Below are 6,151 nucleotides of genomic sequence, written 5' to 3'. Positions count from 1 at the left end.
CAGCAGGAAGGCCACAACTGCAAGGACCATGTAGTCTGGAGGAGTAAGAGTACTATTGCCAGTGGAGTTCGGACCAGAGTTTGAAGGAGCTTTCACTGTGCATCTATGGGACCTGTACCAGTTCCTGGCAGAAGTTGGGACGCTGTTCTAGCTCTTTTAACTTATTTTAAAAGACAGTCTTTTCCTGTGTCTTAATAGTTCCGAAATTTGCAGCATGAAAAAAAGGTGGGATGGACAAAACTCTATGAGGTAGATAGACAACTGGATCAATAACCTCAAGCAAAGGGTAATTATAAATTAATCTATGTCAGAATGGCAGGAAGCTTTGCATGGAGTCCCATAGGGGACTGTCCTAGGCCCAGTGCTGTTCAACGCGTTTATTAATGATTTGGGTGCTTCTTGCATAAGTTTAAAAATAACACGCAACTGGGAAGGATTGTGAACATGTTGGAGGATGGGGTACAATTCAGAAGGATCTTAAGATACTGGAGAGCTGGGCTGGAGCTAACTGGATGAAGGTTAATGCTGACAAATGCAAGGTGCTACAACTTAGGAAGAAGAATAAAAAATACACAGAAAAAATGGGTGATGTGGCTGTCACAGCACTGGAGAAATAACCAGGAGTCTTAGTAGATAACAGACTCAATCTAAGTGTTCAGGGTGATGCACTCACACAAAAAGCAAAAGTAGTTTTGGGATGTATCAATGGAAGACACAGGAGGTGTTAGTGCCTCTGCTCAGCACTGGTTAGGCCTCATCTAGAGTAGTGTGTGCGGTTTTGGCCTCCACATTTTAAAAAGGATGTGGAGAAGTTAGAAAGGGTTCAGAGGTAAGAGACAAAAATGACAAACAGCTTGGCAGGCAAGTCATATGAGGAGAGGGTGAAGGAGCTAGGCATGTTCAGCTTGCAGAAAAGGTGTTTAAGAGAGGACATGATAGCAGTCTTTAACAACCACTTGAAGAGGTGCCATAAAGAGAAGGAAAAACACCTTTTCTCTCTTGCTGAAGAGTAGGGTGTGGACTAATGGCCTGAAGTTTCAGGAAAGCAGATTTGGGTTGGATATCAGGAAGAACTTCTTCATTGTTAGACTAATGAGTCGGTGGAATAGATTGCCTAAGGAAGTTATAGGCTCTCCATCACTAAGGGTGTTCCAGAAGAGGTTTGTCAGGCACTGGTCAGAGATGATCTAGGTGCTGCTGTTCCTATGTTCCACTACAGGTACTTTACATGCTTATGGGCTTTGTTGGTTCCTGGCTAGAGGGTCTTGCCCCTTTGCTCAGGGTCAGACTGATTCGCATATTTGAGGTCGGGAAGGAATTTTCCCCCAAGGTCAGATTGTTATGGATTGTGGGGTAACTGCATTCCTCTGTAGTGAGTGGGGGGAGTGGCCTCTCCTATGACCCCTCTTGAACCACTGTGGACCCCCTGCTTTATCAGTGGCACATTCTGGTGTTATGTTTTGTGTTGCTTCAGGGTTGACTGTAGTTTTGCTAATAGGTTAGACAACAGATTTGTTAGGATGGTTTGGATAGGGACAATCCTAGCTCAGTGAGGAGAGTGGACTGGATGACCTCTGGAAGTCCCTTCCAGCCCTACTTCTCTATGATTCTGTGATTCTACAAATGGAGGCCAGAGAACTCGGTATGTGAGTTTGATCCATTTTTCTGCTTACAGACCATTTTCCCCCCTTTGGTATAACATTCTGCCTTTTCCTCATGCCTTGCAAACTTAAAGGCGTTGCTGGCCAGAGGATCAGCTACGTCTTTTATTTATACATGGCAAAAAAACCCACCACACACAACCATTGTAACAGGGGCCCAACCCTTAATAGAGAGAGTGGGGCCAGGCAATAGAGCTAAAGGGCAGCCTAGCCCTAAGCTACAAAAAGCTTCAAGCAATTGATCTGAAACAAGTTGCAAAGAACAGGTTACAGGTTGCACAGCTCTAGGCAGCTAGTTAGGTAAATGCTAAAGAGCTGACTGGGCTTCTGCTAAAAGCAATGAGTCAACCCAATGCCTGGTTGAGCAAATCACAGGTCATGTGACTAGAAGGGGACAGACATTGAGCTATATAAACCTGACTTCTAGACTGAGGAGATGATTCTGGCCCTTTACACAGAGGCACCTGTTTGTTGTGTGGAGAAACTGTGGGCCTAGGCCCACACAAGAACTATAAGCCTCTACCTGTTCTTAGAGGAAGGAAACTAAGTACATGTGTATCCTTGGCTGCAGGGCTACCTGCAAAACCACAACCCAACTCTGGATCACTGGAGGTGCCCACAGCCAGGAACCACCCTCCCTTCTGGAGTGAGGGAGGTTCCCCTCACAGGAAGGCACCTCATGTCCCTGGACCTTCGAATAGACACCACACAATTTACAATTATGTATGCTTTATTTACAAAGGGTTAAAAAAAAGGAAACTGATTAATACACAACTGTTAAACTGTCAGAAACTTATTCACACCCTCAGTCAATAACGTTGTATGATGATGACCTCAGATGATGTGTACACGGGTAGCCTGGACTGAATGCCTGGAAAAGTGGAGCTATTTTTGTGCTGTTCCCATGGGAAGCCTTGGCGTGTCCTTGCCCTGAGGGTCTCATGAGGCGTGCCCCAGGGGTTGCTGCGCTGCAAACAGGTGCTCCCTCGCTGAAATTCCTGTAAGGTAGCTTAACCTGCCCAGGCCCTCGTGTCCTGACACACAGGGAGCAGGGTCTGGGCTGGAGACTCGCAATCTCCTGCCAACACCTGCACACACCCACTTGCAGGGCAGTCAAAGTTTGCCCCCTCCCTCAGGTCTTAACTCTCTCTCATAGGGGCCCTGCCCTGTGTGAGGAGGGCTAACATCCCCTAACTCTGCCTCCCACCAAAAGCTCACGGAGAGCTGGATCAATCTCTCTCCAGTCCCCCTCCCCATTAGTGCACCTCACATCACACAGAGGCTTGGAGAAGAGTCCTCCTCATTGCGGGGTCTCCAGAAGGCCCAGGTGTTCCTCCGAGCATCTCAGGCAGGGCTCCCGGGGAAGAGGAGCACAAGAGGCGCTGTGGCTGGGCTTCCTAACCCTCCAGCCCACAACACAACCTATGCTTTCCTTAGGCTCTCACAACTCTGAGGACAGGACACTGTGCCCAAGCTCTCCCTCAGCCTCTGGGCTTCTCTCACAACTCTTCCTTTCCCCCAAAAATGGCTGCCTCCAGAGTGGGCTTCATCTGCTTTTATCACAGGACCTCTGGGGAGCCATTTTCCCCTTTCCAAAATGGCTGCCTCCGGAGAGGGCTTCATTTGCCTGTATCACATGATCCCATGCTACTTCCTGGCTGAGTCTACCATGGGACCTCCTGCACTCAGGTAAGGTGATTTCATTGTTCATTACATATGTAAGGCCTCTGCACTGCAGCCAGGCAAATAGGGTTGCCAGCCTTGGCCATTTTCAGGGGGCCCAGGCTAAGCTGCAGAAGAGCTGCTAAGCAGAAGCCCCAAAGCCTGTTTCTGAGTAATCACAGTGTGAACCTTTGCAGATGTGATAACTACCTTGGTCAGCAAGTAAAGGAAACCATCAAACACGATTAAAAGAAAATCACAAGGCATAAAAGGAGGGAGGAGAAGACCATACACTAAATAATCCATATATGCTAGATCATAGCTTTATCTTAAAATAGTACTAGTCGTGACTGATGTAATCAAATGTATTAGATGCTATTTTGCTATAATAGATATATTTTTGTTAAAATGCTTAGATAATTTGTAAAAACAAAAATGGTTTGTCAGAGAAGACCTTAAAATAAGTCAAAAGGAGAAACAGTATTCCACAATGGGGAAGGAAAGGAGATAAGAAACCCTCCCTCTTTCCCGACAATATACATCCCAAATAATTGACACTTTCCAAGTTCACAAAAGATCTGGCTCAATCCAGTTCCAAAAGTTTCAGTGAAACAAAGAAATTTAAATAAAACTGTGACAGGGGGCCATTCCTAGGGCCAGTCACAATATCAGTCTGCCCACCTGTCTAGGGCAGTCAGCCCTGACTCGTCTGTCACACTTTGCTGCATCGAAAACAGATGTAAAATATGGGAGGCTGCCCATTTAATGCTTTTATGCCAAGGGCATGATACATGGCTTCAACCTTCCCTTTACTGTGTCCCATGCCCCTCAGATGGCATCTGAAATGATGTCCAACTTCCCTGGCCCCATTGCTGGGCCGCACTTGGCCTCTGGCCCAAACTTGGCTTCAGGCATCCTTAGATGTTCCTGGGACACATTCCCCCTCACTGGGCCCCTTGCCACTCATTAGGCTCCTAGCCACTCACACTCTACCCCCTCACTGGGGTCACTACTCCGTCTGTCACTGGGGCTTCTGAGCTTTATACCCCTTGGGCCTCAAGTGTCTGTCAATGTGCCTGGACCCCACTCCTGGCCTGTGGCTCACTTGGGCCTCAGGCATCTGTTGACCTAACTGGACCTCACTCGCATTCAGGCCTCCCACTAGGCCCCACTCTTATTTAGGCCTTGGGCCTCAGGCCCTCCTGGCCTCTGTTCTTTTGCCCAAGTCTGGTGCTTTTCTCTCAGGGTGTGCTCCCCTAGCCTTTCCCCTCTACAGAGTCACCTACAAGGCAGTAGGGGCTGAGGCTTTCTGGCACCCCATACTCACCTTTCAGTAGGGAGACACAGGTGTGGCACTTCCTAAAGATTGCCCCACCACAAGCAGTCCCACCACACCATCCAGCCTCAGCAGGGTGTAGTTTTACATCATTCCCCAGGGCCAAGTGCAGGCCTACCTACCTTGGTCTTTCTTCCCCTCACTGGGCTCCTAGAAGTTATCTTTCTGGACTGATCACTCCTGAGCACTCTGTTGTAGCTTCCATCTCATAACTTAACTCGCAGTCACTGTCCCCACCTCTCTCAGGCCCCTTATAGGCTACCTCTCATCAGAAGGCTGGGCTTCAGCCTCCATCAGAGGGGACAAGGCTGAACTCCTCAACGAGTTCTTTGCCTCAGTGTTCCTAAGTGAGGGGCACGACAAGTCTCTCACTGGGGTTGTAGAGAGGCAGCAGCAAGGCACCAGACTACCATGCGTAGACCCTGAGATGGTGCAGAGGCACTTGGAAGAACTGGATGGGCAGGCCCGGATGAGCTCCATCCGAGGGTGCTGAAGGAACTGGCCGACATCATTGCAGAGCCACTTGCGGGAATATTTGAAAGCTCGTGGCGCACGGGCCAAGTCCCGGAGGACTGGAAAAGGGCCAATGTGGTCCCCATTTTCAAGAAGGGGAGGAAGGAGGGCCCGGGCAACTATAGGCCAGTCAGTCTCACCTCCATCCTTGGCAAATTCTTTGAAAAAATTATCAAGGCTCACATTTGCGAGAGCCCGGCAGGACAAATTCTGCTGAGGGGAAACCAGCACGGGTTCGTGGCAGGCAGATCGTGCCTGACCAATCTAGTTTCTTTTTATGACCAGGTTACGAAACGCCTGGACACAGGAGGAGGGGTGGATGTCGTATACTTAGACTTCAGGAAGGCCTTCGATACGGTATCCCACCCCATACTGGTGAACAAGTTAAGAGGCTGTGACTTGGATGTCTACACAGTCCGGTGGGTGGCGAATTGGCTGGAGGGTTGCACCCAGAGAGTCCATAAAAATAGTAAAGTGATTTTTTTCCTCTCAGGAGCTAAGGTCTACTGCCTTTGTACAGACAGTAAATTTTATTTAAATTATATCACCTGATTGCATCCATCAGATGCAAGACCTAGACAGGTTAGACCAGTGGGCAGAAAACAACAGAATGCAGTTCAACAAGGAGAAATGCAAAGTGCTGCACCTAGGGAGGAAAAATGTCCAGCACACCTACAGCCTAGGGAATGACCTGCTGGGTGGCATGGAAGTGGAAAGGGATCTTGGAGTCCTAGTGGACTCCAAGATGAACATGAGTTGGCAGTGTGACGAAGCCATCAAAAAAGCCAATGGCACTTTATCGTGCATCAGCAGATGCATGACAAATAGGTCCAAGGAGGTGATACTTCCCCTCTATCGGGAGCTGGTCAGACCGCAGTTGGAGTACTGTGTGCAATTCTGGGCGCCGCACTTCAAGAGGGATGCGGATAACCTGGAGAGGGTCCAGAGAAGGGCCACTCATATGGTTAAGGGCTTGCAG

At 48.7% G+C, this 6,151-nt stretch overlaps 1 long non-coding RNA gene across 2 annotated transcripts in view; it reads left to right on the top strand.

Annotated features, from left to right (window-relative positions):
* The first annotated feature begins 3,283 nt into the window (after positions 1–3,283).
* The window catches only part of LOC102386536, a 17,694-nt gene continuing 14,826 nt past the window's right edge, over positions 3,284–6,151 (top strand). For both annotated transcript variants that reach the window (XR_324877.1, XR_001358736.1), the window contains exon 1: positions 3,284–3,350. This is a non-coding gene — a long non-coding RNA (uncharacterized LOC102386536). The remainder of the gene's footprint in view (positions 3,351–6,151) is intronic.

The sequence above is a fragment of the Alligator sinensis genome, unplaced genomic scaffold, assembly GCF_000455745.1.
Source record: "Alligator sinensis unplaced genomic scaffold, ASM45574v1 scaffold675_1, whole genome shotgun sequence".
NCBI lineage: Eukaryota > Metazoa > Chordata > Crocodylia > Alligatoridae > Alligator > Alligator sinensis.
This window is presented reverse-complemented; position numbering and strand designations above follow the sequence as displayed.